At 49.2% G+C, this 16590-nt stretch overlaps 1 protein-coding gene and 1 non-coding gene across 2 annotated transcripts in view; both read left to right on the plus strand.

Annotated features, from left to right (window-relative positions):
• Positions 1-16590, plus strand: part of LOC146855020 (cathepsin E-like) — a 251150-nt gene that overhangs the window by 76186 nt on the left and 158374 nt on the right. The window lies entirely within an intron of this gene.
• On the plus strand, positions 5592-5673 carry TRNAS-CGA (transfer RNA serine (anticodon CGA)). The gene has a single exon. It is a non-coding gene; the product is annotated as a tRNA-Ser (tRNA).

Raw genomic sequence — 16590 nt, forward strand, 5'->3', positions numbered from 1 at the left:
GGCGTATGTTAGTCCTGGGCTGCAAGGAGCCTCACGCAAGTGCGGCCATCTTGCATGCGCGCCCTCTAGCGCTCCCAGGACATGTATATTTAATCTTTTACATATCCTGCCAATGAAAAACCTCCAAAGTCGTTTTTCACTGTGGCAAGACTGCCCTCCAATAGACTAACACTGGTTTACATGATCACATTTAAAAAGTGCTAAATTCAGTTTAGGAACAGCTAGAGAAATAACTCTTCTACTTATTTAATTTGTAATGTAATGTGTCATTAATTTGTAATATGTGTTTAATGTAATTTAAAATCCTCTTTAACGACAAAGCCAGATTTTAAATTATTATTTTGAAATGCCACTTTCAGAAAGTTGAATACAAAGATGGTAGCATGCACTCCTATTTTGTCATATTTATTTATGAAGCTCTTCGGCTCATGGTTGTTGCGTGCAACACTGAAACACGCGCTCCGCCCATGCGTGCAGTTCGTAGTACGAGAACAAATTGAGACATCACTTAGTCCCAAATCAGGATGCACTGCGGTAAGGTGAAAGCCATTCACAGAAAATAAAATTCCGACAATATCTTCCATCAGTAATCCATGTTTATTCATTTCTTTATAAACCATGTTCCATCGTGAAACAACTGTTATTCAGACTCCAAAATACATCCACTGTTTAACATGCGTCCATCCAGGCTTTCACTACAAAGATGAGGAGATTCACCATAGCGCATCATATGTTGTTCTCAGACCCAATGCATTTCGGGCATTTACTGCCCTTCCTCAGGGGTAACTAAAATTAAACAAAGCGCATATAATCATCCATACTCCTAACAGACCCCTATGTTCCAATAACTTTATATGACCCTAGTGAGTACTAATTGATCTTCACTCCTATATGTCCCATGAAAAAAACGATGAGTAAAAATTGTGGAGACGTGCACATTCACTCGAAAAAATAAATAAATGAATCAGTGGATAATAAATAAATGTGGACTGCCCAAACTCTTATAACATATTGCTCAAACAATAATCCCACTAGGCCGAAAATCGTGTTTCAAAAACAGTAACCGAATGTGCCTACATGTGGGCACGAAGCTATGATAGTTGCTTGATTGATTTTTTTGTGGTTTGTCTGTTATCGGCACATTGCATGAGATGAGGTCACAAGATGGGCGTGTGTAACTCACGGTATTTTACGTTAATAGGCACATTGGTTTACTTTTTTGACCATATCCAGGGTCACTGGAATTATGTAAAAGGGGAGGCCGGGTTGAGTAAATTATGCACCATGAAAAAGCAAATTATGCAGCACATCTTGTGATAGTATTACTTCAATATTTTGTCATTTTTAAGCCTGTTAACACTGTGTGGGCACTAGTTGTACCTCATTAGTACCAGTTTAACACCCAAATATAGCAATAAGCTACAGAAAGGTGACCAGTTAACCTTTGCAAAGGGCCTTCCACTGTGCTGAATCATGTATCGCTGCATTTTTACTAACTTTTGAACCGTTTTAGCTAGAATTATTTTTGTTTAAATCTGAATATTATGCGGCAGATGATGGATCATGTAGCAAATACAGCAAATCTACAATTATGCGAAAATTGCAACTGCCGCACAATCACATAATTTCAGTAGCCCTGACCATATCCAATCCAAAGTGACTCCGAGCCCTGCAGCTTCTACCTGAAGGAATCATCAAATCCGATGACAAGCATCTACAGAGCAATGCCACGCAGAGCCCAACTGAAAGTTTTACTGAAATAAAGTTTCGCTCTGACAAGCAAGGCCGCGCCGACCCGGCACCAAAGTCAGAAGGCAAATCCCCTGGCGGGACAAAATTGGTACTGTATCTGGCTCCATAACTGTCCTACTGAACTTGTGACTTTGCCTCAGTCTAGTGTGACCAGATACCCGCAGTTGGTATTTCGGTCCACTTGGCGCTATTTTTACCTTAAACTTTAAAAACTCCTAACTGTGGTTCAACTGACTGGATTTTTGTCATATTGTTGTCATTTTATTTATTAAAATATCCTTAATTGCTCTAAGTTGGTTTGAGTTTCTTCTTGTATGGTGGTTTTACTTTATTACTGTTTGAATGTTTAAAAGCTGCTTTACACATTGCTTCTATGATAAGCCTGACAGGCTTGTGCCATGCTACCAGAGGGCAATACACAGATTTATCTATAGACATTCATTTGATATTCACCCTGACAATTATTATTAGTCATCACCATCTTCCTGGTCCCCTGTATAACTAGTACAAGCTTCTTGAGTCTGGGTCAATCCGTGTGTGGTGGCTCCCCAGGGCTTCCTGGCTTTCCTACTGAAGCTGGCTCATGACTTGCCTCTGTCAGTGCATGTGTGACAGGCCAAAAACACTCTTTTGACCCAGATGAGAGTGACCACAGATGCGTTCTGTAGGTCCATCACCACCTGCTAGGCCAGTTGGAAGTCAGGAGTAAAGCGGTATGCTGCCCTTCCCTGTTATGGTAATCCCCTTCAAGAGGTTGGGAATCAACATTGTGTGTACTTTGAACTCCAAAACAGGCCTGGCTAAGAATTGTATCCTGGTGTTGGTGGACTATTCCACCAGGTACCCTGAGGCCATACATCTGAGATCAGTGACTTTGCCCGCAGTGGGCAGGGCACTGACTAGGGTATTTATCCATGTGGGTTTCCTCAAGGAGGTTGTGTATGATAGGGGCACCAACGTTATGTCAACATACATGAAGTCAATGTGGAATGAGAGGGGGATAACCTACAAGATCTCCACACCATACCACCCTCCAAACCAACAACATGGTTGAGAGGTTCAAAAAGATTCACAAGGGCATGGTATGGAACTGTCAGAACCCTTAAGGTGTAAGTCGAGTATCCTTTTACCATGCCTGAGGTTTGCCTACAGGGAAGTGCCTCAGAAAGAAGTGGGATTCAGTCCATTGGAACTTCTGTTTAGCCATCCTCTCAGATGATCTGTCCACCTTGTAAAGGAGAGGTGGGAGCACGCCTCCAGGAGCACCCCCAGATCTGGTGAGCTACATGCTGGCCCTCCGGTCTCAGATGAATGGCATCTCGAAGATGGCCACAAAGAACCTGGAGACCAGCCAGGAGATCCTGACACACTGGCATGACCCGAATGCCACTCTGCTAGAGTTTCAGCCTGGCTAAATTGCTTGTGTAGCCCTGAGCCCTACAGGACTGGTGAAGATCAAGGAATGGAAGAGGGAGGTGACCTACCTGATGGGCCTCCAGACATCCCTTTAAGGCCCTGCATGTAAACAAGGCCTCAAGAACCACTTCGAGAGGTCTGAAGTCACTATGCTCTTGGTGACAAATGGATGGAAGGAGGTGGAGAGCAAGCCTCTCCCAGACCTGCTCTCTTCTAAAAAGCAGGATTGTTCAATGGAGGGTGTACTGCTTTCCACCACTCTGATGGCGTTCTCTACGGGAAGACCTTCAAAGCACAGTCTGTAGGGGGCACGGTGCTGCATGCTCTGCATCTGGGGCTGTGTGGGGCTGGAACTGGATCGAGTGCAGCCAAAAATATGCAAATGCACCTGCGTGCTCAGAGAATAGAGTTCCAAGTCTGTGCCCCAAGGCCTCCCTGTTCAAAGGGGAGAGAGACAATCTACCAAGATATGCAAGACTGTTTTCCAGCCCATGGCCGGGGAGAACAGATGAGATCGCAGTTGATGATGAAAGCAGACCGTAAGGGGAAGAAGTAGATTAATGAAGAGATAAAGAAACTTGGGGAGAACCACCATGTTTGTAATTGCTAGCCTACAAGTCAGAAAAAGGTGAAGTCTTGACCATGCAGGAACGCAGTCTACGTGCCACAACATCAGCCAGCCATTGTTCTCCCTCCATAAAACCTCTGTGGTCCGGTTAAGCCAGATCCCCAGGTAGCAGAAAGCATCCTGATGCCCAGAATAGGGGAAAATTAGGGACAAAGATTTGTGTGGTGTCAGTGAGTTGGACCAAAATCGATTTAGTCCAATTTATGTTGATAACTGCGATGCTTCCTAAGCAAGAGAAGTGGGTCCAAGTTATCAGATGGATTTCGGATATATAAAGTCACATCATCTGTGTACATGGAGACAAGGACCTGTCAAGTACGGAACGCAAGGCCATGATGGGAATGGTGCTGTCGCAGCTGGGCAGCAAGTGGCCCCATCGCAACAGCAACAAGCATTTGCAATGCAATAGGTCTTGCAGTGACGCAAGTTTAAGCTATTGTCATTGTAAATGACAATGCCTTTTATTTATGTTTTTAAACCGAAAACAAAAATAAAAGGCATTGTTATTTGCAATGTCAGTAGCTCAAACTCCCGTAACTGCGAGACCTATTGCATTGCAAATGCTTGTTTAAAAATATTTCGGGTGAGACAGTGATTAGACACAGGGCAAACTCTATACAGTCCATCCCTATTTGTGTATATGAGTACTGAAATGGTTAATATGTCACTCATGCATGTACTTATCTACCAATCCATACGCGTCAAGTCGTAGAATGTGAGTTCGAAGGGTTAATGCTTAAAGTATATATGTACATACAAGCCCCGATGCATACAAGTGCATCGGGGCTGCTGGGTTTACCATGTGCTGTGAGTACACATTGGAGTGGCAGGGGCGTACCTATCAATAGTGCGGAGAGTGCAGTGGCACCGGGGCCCTGCTGCACCCCAATTATAGCAGTTTATTTAGTGCTAAACCAGGGACTAGGGCCCTTGTTTCTTTCTTGCGCCAGGGCCCCTGGCACCCTTGTTATGCCACTGCTGGGTTGGGAGGGACGCTCTGTGAAGGGTGCACACACAGGAGCTGATGGTGTTACCAATGAGTGCGGGGGTAACAGGGGCTGATGCCCCCATGCACACAGGAGCAGCTAGGGGGTTTATTTGAAGTGTCGATACACAGGTGCTTTTAGCGTTACATTGTGCATGGCGTGTGTGTGTACACTGCATGCATCATTGCTGATAGCTTACTGTGTGCAGAGTATGTACAGGTGTTTGTCCAGTTTACTCAGAGGCTTTTAATGTTGCAATGAATGCCAACGTCACGCGAGCGCTGCGTTATTGAGTTCAGTGAATATCCGATTCCAGGGGCTGTGGCAGCTACAAGCAGCCATTTTGTATACGTAGGCCACTGGGGGTAGGTGTACGGTATATGTGTAAAATCTGTTCATTTTACAGTGTGTAACGTATGTGCAGCTCGGCCGCCAGAGTTACTGATTTCAAAGTATACGTAGGCGCTCTTAGAGTTGCAAAGAGTTTGTTGTATACTTAGGGGTTGTTAGATTTAGAATGTTTTTGTAGGATATGCACAGATCAGCTGCCAGAGTTACTGGGTTCAGTGTATACACGGGGGCTGCTGCTTACAGCAGTGTTTGTATACGTCAACTTTTAGGACTGGTGCATATGGTGTATATTTAAAGGCTATTCGCCTTACAGTGTACTGTATGTGTGCGGGTCACTGTGTGTAGTGTCCAGCGAGAACTGTGCTTTACTTATACAACGGCAGCATTAAAGACGCCGAGTACAAGCTGTTGCCGTGTCTCTTATTGCTCATATAAAACAGTTACGTCATATGCAGGAAGCTGCGATGGCCGAGTGGCTAAGGCGTTGGACTCGAAATCCAATGGGGTTTCCCCACGCAGGTTCGAATCCTGCTCGCAGCGTGGTGAGATTTTGCATGAACACCATTCGGTTTAGTTAAGGAAATGTTCACATTCAGTTTCGCAATCGTCACCAAGTCACAGATATAAACATTTAGGCAATTTCCACTCTCAGGAAGTGTTTTAGAGAGTAGGTGCCTAAGGGAAGGGTTTGTAATCGGGATCTGCCCTGGCTTGCCGTGCGGCCGCGAAAGTGAAAGTGATCGCGATCAAAGCGGCCGTGCGGCCGGAAAAGTGAAAGTAAGCGCGGTGCGCGCGCCCGCGCACATGCACTGTAGCTCTAGGCTGGCCTGGTAGCACTTTTTGTAGCCCACATACAAAATGTCTCTTCGAGCCAGTGCATGCGCTGGGCTCAGCGAGACCTAAAAAGGATGGGGGCCAATGGGCATCCCTGATGCGTCCCTCGGGCCACCGGACTGGAGGGTGATATCATCTCATTAATTTGAAGGTGGTCAACCAGAGAGGTGTATAGCAGGTGAGTTGGAAGAATGAATTTTTGACTAATACCAAGGTGCTCAAGGGGGCAAAAAAGGTAGGACAATTCAAGCGAGTCGAAGACCTTGGGGGCATCAAGAAACACAGTCACAGCCTGTAAATTGGAATTAAGAGTATGAAGAATAGCAAAAGAAGGTGCACAGATTATGAGCAGTAGAGTGCCTGGGGACAAAGCCGGCTTGATCTGGGCAGACCATGTGCACGAATAGAGTCAGAAGACATGAGGCAATGAGTTTGGCAAGTATCTTCTTATTGATATTAATCATAGAGAGCAGACGGTAGGACTCACACTTTGAAAGCTCTTTATCAGGCTTGAGAATGGAAACAATAAAGGCCTCATGCAGATAGGGGGAAAGGATTCCTGATTGCATAGAGTCCTCCTACATATCAAGTAGTTGCGGGGCCAGCAGGGGCGCAAATTACTTATAAAAAGCAGCCTTGAGGTCATCAGGATCGGGGGCCTTGTCACCAGGCAATCCCGCAATAATCTGTGGTATCTCCTCAATCGTAAAGGGTTCATCAACAAAAGTCGATGGCCTTCCTCCAGCTAGAGAAGCTGCACAGTCTAAGTAGGGAACCAACCACCTGCTACATGATAATGGCAGGGAAAGCAGGGGAAATAAAGAGAACCTATAAAGAGAGATACCTGCCAGAGTAATTCGAAAAGGCCCTATAAAGGGTCCGGAAATTAGGTTCACATGAATGTAATAACTCCGTCCCACACAACTCATTCACAAACCACAATCATACTAACACACATTTCACAATAGCAACATCCTATTTACAACAACACATAAATTTGGTTCACACGAATAAAAGCACATTGAGATCGTGCAGCCTACATTCATGTGAACCTTGAAATGTTATCCTATTAATTCAATTAAATGATGTTGATCATACTGAAAAATCAATAAATTTGAGTGTGATTAAATGAAATTTTTCTTTATTTGAATTGTGTCCTGGTTTGACACGGTGTGTGGTTACTAATTTCCGGACCCTTTATAGGGCCTTTTTGAATTACTCTGGCAGGTATCTCTCTTTATAAGTAGGGAACCAAGTCAGCAGAAGGAGAGAACTGACAGGTGGATTACAGGTCAGTGTATAAGCCAACCATGGCGCACTACAATGCGGCATTTCTGACCTGCAGGTTTTGGTGTTCGTCAAATAATTTGACCACATAACCACTCGCCCAGGGCTTACGGAGTAGGCCTGCTAAGCTTTTACCCACCCTCTCTCCCTCACCTTAGCCTCCTTTCCCAGATTTTGGGTCGCCCGAACCGCTTCCTCTTCATATTCTGCCAGTTTACCTCAAATAGATGCAAGAAGGTCCAGGTGCAGGTAGTCACCAGTAGGCCACCTCTCCAGCAGAGTAGGTGGCCAGCAGAGAAGGTGTGTTGGGGGCACCAGTTTCTGAACCAGGTAGGTACTGTGGGCCCCACCTCATCCACAGGAAGGGTGGGCAGAAGCAGACCTACAGTAACGCCCCCAGCTAGGGGCGGGTAATCAAGCATCCAATGGTGGCCCCCATCAGCCCCTGGTTGCCTCAGTGGTGCAGTCGAGATTCCAGGCAGAGAGCAGTTCGTCCAGACCTAGGGCTCGCCCAAGCTTCTCAACTTGGTAGGCCCAACTAGGGCTGCTCGACAGGGCCAAAGGGGGGATACTACACCCCGCAGCTGGGGCCGGAAGCAGGCAGCGGAGGCCAGAAGCAGGAAGCAGGGGCCACAGGTCCTGGGGAAAGCATGGGAGGGTCACAGCATGGCCCGAGCCATCCAGCAGAATGATGTGAGTGGGAGGCCCTCCCACGAGTCAACCCTCCACACAAGCCGGTCCTAAAGAATCACTAAAACTCGAAACTTGGACAGTGGACCACAAACCAACATATGCAGCACCTATACCGAAATTTACCACTAAACCAAATGTGCCCCCTGTCCAGAGGCACCACCCCTAACGAGGTGATTAGATTGAAAACAACCGCATTGGAACCGCACCACTGATAATCAGGTAAGTTCATAAGTGATAGTCCGTGGATGTTATAATATCTGAATTCGATGACGGAAATAGTTGTAGCTACAGGCTATGTATCATTTTCTTCTTTATTTAGTACTTGAAACAGACCATTAGCCAATGCGTTTCGTCCTTTTAAACATAGGACTTCTTCAGGGCACTATCAATCGAAGGCGACAACCATTTCAATAGGTTGTGGCCCAGTATTGAGATTTCTCAATAAAAGGTGTAGTCAAGCATCTAGTCCGTGCAGTAGACTTTTAATCCAAGTCACGATGTATAGGTAAATTGGTGGAATCCTATGCCCAATTAAGAGCAAAAGTACGGAACAACTGGTATGATAGCCATAAATTGATTATAAATTGTGCAAATTCTATTAGAACTGACACATAGTGATGGAAAATGTCCACCCTAGTTAGTGCATTAGAATCTGGAGTCTAGCCCAGCGTGGGTCATGGCTCTGATGTCCGCAAACCTAAAGAATCACTCACCGCACAAGTTCTTCGGGTGCCACCGGGCCCCCCCTCAGTGCACCCTACTCCACGGGGGAGCCGCTCAAACAAGCGCGGGCAGCAAAGCTCACAGTGCTGCTATGTTACCAGCAGTCTGCGGCTGCTGCCATGTTAGGGATGCAGCCATCGCTAAGCCTTGACTGATCAATGGGCCCAGCCACCTCACCAGGGCCACAGAGAGTATCCACGGGCAGCGGATGAGGCTCCGGTCCGATGCTGCTGCACGTATGGCCAGATGCCTCTCCGCAATCAGGATAAAATACGAATTTTCTCTCCGACCGGCAGAGCCTCCTCAAGGAATGGCCATCTTGCAGATGGGCAAGCTCTGTCCTTTGAAAATTGGTATTAACAATGTGCCTCCTCACCCCTGACACAATTCTTGTGCCGAGGACGAAGTGGCATGCACCCAGGTGGTTGCCTTAGAGGTTGCCCACCAAGACAGAATTCTGACCACCTGCCAGGCAGTGTGAACACTATCAGGAGTCATGGACATATGCTTAGGCAGAAAGGAGGTCACACCTCTAACCTCAAAGGAAGGCTAGTGAAGTGGCACATCAAGACGGTGAGCTTCAAAGGCTACACCACATCTGATATGCATCCAGGCTGTCTCCCAGAGGAGTACGCAACCTCCCCCCTGCCCCAGCACATTTGCAGATGGGAAACTGAGATGGTCAGGTGGCGTACATCCCCAAAAAGCTAGCCACACCTCTAGGGCGGGCTACCGGGTCTGTACCGCCGAGGAAGACTTCTAACATTTTTAAAAGTTGTGGAATAGAGGGTTCTGGATAGAAAAAGTGACCACTACCCCCATATGTGGTCACTTCAGGGGCGAATTAGCCCATTGACCACTTGCACCCACACCCCTAATGCCCCTAAATCTAAGATTCAAGGGCTAACCCTGACACCAGACCCACAAAATCCTAGTTAGGGTAACAGGCAGGCAAACTCTGAATTAACCTTGACTCACCATCTGGTAGCTTGGCACAGAGCAGTCAGGCTTAATTTAGAGGCAATGTGTAAGTATGTGCGCAACTCTTCAAATAGGAAAACAGTGAAAACACCACACAAAAAGATTCCACACCAGGTTAGAAATATAGAACCTAACTTAATCACTAAAGCAAGACTAAAATAACAAAAACCCAATAAGTTGAGCTTGAGATATAAATATTGAAAGAATAAACTGCAAAATAGCACTTGAAGCATTAAGAGCATACTTGGGATATATTGGGACATATTCAAAAGTTCAGCCTGAGCACGATGGAACGTGGGCAGACTACAGGTACCCAGTGAGGCCCGCTAAATAAAAGTACCTTGATCCTGACTGTGTCAACATCGAAGATGTGAGGTGCAGCCAAAACAATACGTTGGTGTCAGTCCACACAGTGGTGCAGATACGCCCGTCCTGATTCACGCAGCAGTGATGATCCATTGGCTCCGGTGAGTGCAGACATGCGATCGGGGATTCAGTTCATCATCACAGATGTTGTCGACTGAGATGGGGAGACCTTGTGCAGTGGTGGTTCTGAAGGCGATACATCGGGGCCGATCCATGCAATAGAGGCGATGAGCCGGTCTGGTCACACAACAGGAGCAATTAGTTCGTTCCGATCCACCCAACAGGACTGATGCGCCGGTTCCAATCCACGCAACAGGGCAATGCAGTGGTTCTTAGCCATGAAACAACATCAATGTGCTGGTTCGACAGAGGATGCATGGATTTTGCAGTAGCAAGCATCTCGGACCAACTTCCAAGGGTTCAGGACTGGGGTGGCACCACATGGAATAGCAGACTCGCAGATGGTAGAGTCTTCAGAAACAGGTAAGTTGGAAGTCTTTTATGTCCCACAGACTTCAGATCAGGAGGCCAACCAGCTAGCCCTTGGAGCCCCTGGGTTCAAGTGAGGCAGTTCCAGTCCTTCTCACACAGGTAAGGAATCATCAGGCAGCAGGGCAGCCTAGCAAGGCAAGAGGCCAGCAAAGCAGCAGTCCTTCATCATCACAGCAGTCCTTCTTCCTGGTAGAGTCTTCACAGATCCAGAAGTGTACTGAAGTGATAGTGTCTGAGGTCCAGTTCTTATACCCAGTGGTGCCTCTGAAGTGGTGGAGCATTCAAGCGATGCCTCTGAAGTGCACAGAAGTCCACCGTTCCTTCCCTGGTTCCAGACCCATTGCTGTGGGTATGCAACCCTTTGTGTGGGGACCGGACAGAACATATTCAGGTGTAAGTGAGGCTGGGTCCATCTCTTCCATTCTGACAGGATGGCACATTAGGTCACACCCAAGCTCCCAATGTGTGTCTAGTGGGAATACAAAAAGCCCAGCTGTCACCCACAACAGACAAGTGATCAGAGTTAGGCAAAATATAATAAGGTAATCCCAATGTTATCCTATGGGAGAGCAAGATCTTGCTGTAGTGGAAAACGAATTTAAAAGTTTTTCATTTGCAGGATATGTGAAACTTAAAAGTACATTAACAACTTTTTAAATACACAGCACCCTGCACTTGGGCTGTCCAGGGCCTCCCACAGCTGCGAATCATTTGTATTTAAAGGGAAGGTTTGGGCCTAGCTAGAGGTTTAATATGTCAGGTTGACATGGCAGTTTAAACTGCACACACAGGCTTTAGAATGGCAGGCCTGAGACATGGTTAAAGGACTTCTTAAGTGGGTGGCACAAGCAGTGCTGCAGGCCCACTAGAAGAATTTAATTTACAGGCCCAGGGCACATGTAGTGCACTTTACTAGGGTCTTACAAGTAAACTATAAATGCCATTTGGTATGAGCCAAGGTGACTATGTTTTAGGGAGAGAGTACATACACTTTAGCACTGGCTAGCAGGATCGGTAAAGTGCTTAAAGTTCTATGGCCAGCAAAAACGAATTCAGCAAAAAGTAGAGGAGGAAGCTAAAAAGTCTAGAGGGTGACCCTGCAAAAAAGCCCAACAGGGGCAAACTATGGAAACTATTTTTGTGAAACAAACAACAGTCTTCAGTTGAGGACATGTGACTAGAGCTTGGTCTGACTGGCGTAAAATATCGAACTTGTGCCATGATTGTACGTCATTGATTTGCTCTGAGGCATGGCTCCAGTGGGATACTGAAACACATTCTGGGATTCAAATTGAATTCTGAAAACTCTGCTAGTTTGAACTTTGGTCTACCGTTACTCCTTAACTAGTTTGGGCTTAAACATTTCCGACGTAAACGTAATCTAATTTAGTCTGTGCAGGAAATCTTGATAATACAGTAGTCATTATAATATAATTTTTTTAAAGATATTATGCCCAATGTTGTTAAATTAAAAGTGAAAGCCAGTCGGCACCACTGCATAGCTTGCTGTTGTGCAATTTTATTTACGTGCAAATTCTGACCCTGAAGTACAATGATTTTATTCTAATTTGAAACTGGCCGTTCTACAGATTCACAAAAATCACTGGATCTGAAAGTATAGCAGCTTCAGTAATAAGGGTGTGCTAGTAGAACAGAGCACCATGTAGACTTGTCCAGTACAGGATCTAAACATGTCATAATTTTGTTGTCTGGAACTATGTGTTCAAAAAGATAAATTAAGTAATCTGATATTTGTTAAATGAAGCATAACATTTACCATCAGGTGCTACATCTTTATTGTATTACCGTGAATATGTCAGTGTATTTTAAATGTATTTCTATTATATTTCTGTGTTAGGTAGGAAAAGGGACTTGTTTCAGTCACGCGCCCTCTTCCATCAACTCTTAAAAACGCTGGCATTAGAGGGGGCCATGCTCAAACCCATCATCACTCTCTTGTCTGGTTGGGGTGTGTACTGATATAGGAACTAGTTATGCTGGGAAAGAATAAGAAATGTTTAGGACGGAGTAAAGGTAAATTATCAAGAATTACTGTGATGCTTGATGGACTGATTGAGATGCAAATGTTGGAACACCACGATAAAGCAAAGGACATGAAGCGCAGAAAGAGAGTGCTGGGAAATGGGCGCACATTTGTTGGTATTTACCCTTAAAAATATACTTACCTTTAGAAATAGTCTGTAAATAGTTCTTCTTTCTCTCACTATCCCCATGCTCTTCGGGTCTGAATGGAAGGGCGTGCATTACCAAGCAGAGGATGCTCATGGAGGTGTTTGCCGCATACCCCTCTGTAGTGTCCTGCGAGACACGTTCTAGTGTCTCACAGGAAGCTGTAATCCCAGCCACTCCCTCGAGGGCTGGACACACTGCACCCCACACCCATCCATCACGGGTGTCACGAGTGACATGGCCCCGTCAATAAAAGAGCCTGAGTGCACGTGCTCGTGGCCAGTTACCACACTAACCTTCATGCTGTCTGTGTCCCTCATTTGCATGATGTGGGCCTGAGGCCCGACTCCACATTGGCGACGAGGATGGGATAGCTCCCCCCGCGTGCCTGCTGCCCCGCGATTCCTCGTGGAAGAGGAAATTGAGCCCGGCAGGCTTACCCCCTGCGTGCCTTTCACAGCCATCCGGGACTGCGGTGATGACTGCCTTTCGATTGACGTCTCGCCGTCTGATGACCAAGGTGGCCGGCCTGTGGGGCCCACTCGTGCCCACTGCTAGCACCACAGCCGCGACTGCACTGATGAGCCAGGTGGACACCTAATACATGGACCGACGTCACGGGGGAAGTCCTGGCAGACGCCCGCGCACGACCGCTGCTGCAGCCCTGCCGCCGGCCAGCCCGACAATGGAAGGTCAGTGATCCAGAAGGCGGCCAGAAAAGGAAAGAATTGCCGCTGTGCTAGAGGTGCGTGGGGCCCCGACTCCTGAGTAGCCCGTCCATGCCCAGACGTGTCCACAGGCCGTCTCAACCACCGCTCAGGCACTGAGCGCACAGTGTGCAGGGACGCGACTGCCCCCAACAACAACCCGAGGAAAGCGCCTATGCGCCTACACCCCCACTCTGCACTGCCTGAAAAACGCCCGCCGCTGCGCTCGAGCGGCGGCCTCCGCGACCGGCCCTGCGGCACTGAATGGGGGAAGAGTGACAGAGAGGTTCCAGCCCTGGCCCCGCTCCCTCTCACCGTACTGCCTGAGGCACCGGACGGCTCGCGCACTCCGACGGCTGCCCAGCCTGGAAGTGCCACGGTGAGAAGAGCTATTCACGTCGTGGGAGGCCCTGCACCAACTGATCGCCACACGCCTCACAGCCCAGCCCGCGAGCGCCAAGGAGGCCGCAGCAGCCGAAGAAGAGGAGCACTGGAAGGCAGCGCCACCTAGCGGCCGCATGCCCACTCTGCAGGCTGAAATTTGCAGAAACACACGCGACAGCAAAGATACCCTGCCGATCAACCCGAGCGGAGCAGCACTGCTACCGCACGCCTGCTCCTCCACAACTGACCCGAATACCTGCTCAGGGAAGCAGGTGAGTCCGCGCGTCACGGTTTGCCTGGTCTGCTGCACTCCACAAAAGGGCAAGGAAGGGGCCATCAGCCAGGCCTTCAGCAGGAGAGAGGCTGCAACGGCCGCGTGGGACACATCTGCGCCCCCACACCGACCTTCCCTGGCCCCGCAGCGCACAAAAACAAAATCAGGAGGGACACCAGCAGCAATGCTCCACAGTTCCCCGCAAAAGCTCCAAAGGCCTGGTGAAGGAGAAACGGCCCACGAGGAAGAGCCTGCAGCACCGCCCAGTCTACCACCCTGCACCCTGTCCAGCAACCCCTGCCTCTCCCTGTGGCAAAACGGTCCCACCTACCTCCACAGACGAACTACAGCCCACAAGGTAGCCTCACCGCGTCGCAGGCACGTAGGAGCAGCACAGGCCGCAGTTGAACGAATGGACGTCAGGACCGGCACAAACGGAGTGCTGCACTGACACCCGGTGGCCACCTGCAGTACTGCAGCCACCACAACCCAGAGCATAAGGAAGAAACAGCCTGCAGTGCAAATCAGCAGAACGTGAAATTCATCGTGGCAGAAAGGCCCAAACCAGTGCACCCACAGAACCGCTGAAGCCAGTGGACCCCAGGCATAAGAACAAGGCTGAGCGGTGAGGAATGCTTCAGACACCCACACAAGTAGCGGATGCAGATCACCTCACCCTAACTCCAAGTGGCTCACTCAGTATTTCCAGCTCCCACACCGTGGCCACAGGTAGACACAACCCTGGAGAAGAGGAAAGCTGGCGTCCAAGTGGCAGTACGAATCACTGCAGGGAAGAGCCAGACAGGAGAGAACATCCTGTGAAGACAGGGTCCCACCAACACGGCGCACGGCCACACATGCCTGCATTATCGCCCCAGCCTGACTCTGCAGTGGCCGCAAGCTGACACAGCACCTGGACATATACCACAGTGCTTCTAAGGGGGTTGCACGAAACAGTACCTCACCACAGCACACACAACGCTGGCAGTGCGAATGCCTCCCTGCCCAAACGAAAACCCCAAGAAGTCCAAGACACAGACTGGCCGCCCAAGCCAGACCACAACACCCACTACAGCATCAGCACTACAGTGGACCCAACACTGCTGTGACACGCACGAGTAGCAGAACTAGCATAGCTCCGACGGATGACGGGTGCACCACATGGCCCACTAAGCCACCAAGACTTTCAAAGCGAAGAGACGGTTGCACATCACCAAGGGCCCCCAAGAAGCCCGAAGCTTCTCCAGCCCAAGTAAGCGCTGACTGAACTCAAGCGGCAACACCAAAGACAACCCCACTAGCAAGAGTGGACAGCCAGCCAAGACAGCAACGTCTCACAGGAGCTGCCCCCAGAAACAGCACAAGAAAGACAGGTGCAGAGCGTGCACCACACACATGGCTGCCCAAAGCCAACGCCAGTGAAGAGGTCGCATCACCCGCCCCTTCTGGTGAACAGGCACAACCGCCAACCACACCACAGGCACACCAGTGCCAGAAGGGAGCGCCCAAGGCGAAGACGGAGCGCACGTGTTCTGAAGCGCGCAGAAGACCACACCAGGGAATCCGACAACACGGGCAGGCGCCCGGGAGATAGAAGCATCTCCGCAACGAAACACAGCTGAATGCAGCACAGAGAGCGACCACGTCCCCACTGCACCAGCGAAGCCCCGCAGTGGGCTGAAAGCAACATAGGGTCCTCCTCAACACAGCCTCAAGATGGAGTCGGCGGTGACCCACAACAGGCAAGAGAGGAGTCGCACCCGCAGCGGCCCGAAAGCGTCAGTGTCCGTGACACAGTGTCCTCCTCAACACAGCCTCAAGATGGAGTCGGCGGTGACCCACGACAGGCAAGGAAGAAGTCGCACACTCCACGTGGCGGCCGCCACAGCAACAGGCGCTCCAACGCCAGCGACACGCGACTGGACGTCACGTCGCCTAGCAACAGGCGCTCCAACGCCAGTGACACGCGACTGTACGTCACGTCGCCTAGCAAGCAAGGAGTGCGCCGGTGCGAAGGCAGAAACCAGCGCCATGACAGCGCCGCCTCGAGGTCCAAGCACAACGCCCTCGAAGAACGGAGAGTGACAGCCTGTTACCCTGGAAAACCGGAAGACACAGGTAGACTGAACAGACCAGGAAAAAGGAGTAGACCAGGGACTCACAGCAAGCCAAGAGCTCACCCTGACACATCCGACAGCCACCAAGGCAGACCACCGTCCCTGGACACAGCCTCACAGGAGAACCGAATGTAAGCCGCAGCAGTCGCAAACCGCGTCTCTCCACAACGCCTCCCCAGGTGAACGGCCGTTTCCAAGTGTCGGAAGTCCGAGTCAAGTGGCATCCCTGCTCCTGTCCGCAGATGCCCGGGTGAAGATCTGCTCGGAGTGTCCGTCCTCACACCGCCTCAAGCTGGAGTCGGCAGTGGCTCCCAAGCCAGGCAAGAGAGGGTCAACACACTCTACGCGTTAAGCCGCCACAGGCACTCAACATCAGCAAGGCGGAGGCACGTGGCTGCCCAGGTCCATC

This window comes from Triturus cristatus, chromosome 4_1 (assembly GCF_964204655.1).
Source record: "Triturus cristatus chromosome 4_1, aTriCri1.1, whole genome shotgun sequence".
Lineage (NCBI taxonomy): Eukaryota > Metazoa > Chordata > Amphibia > Caudata > Salamandridae > Triturus > Triturus cristatus.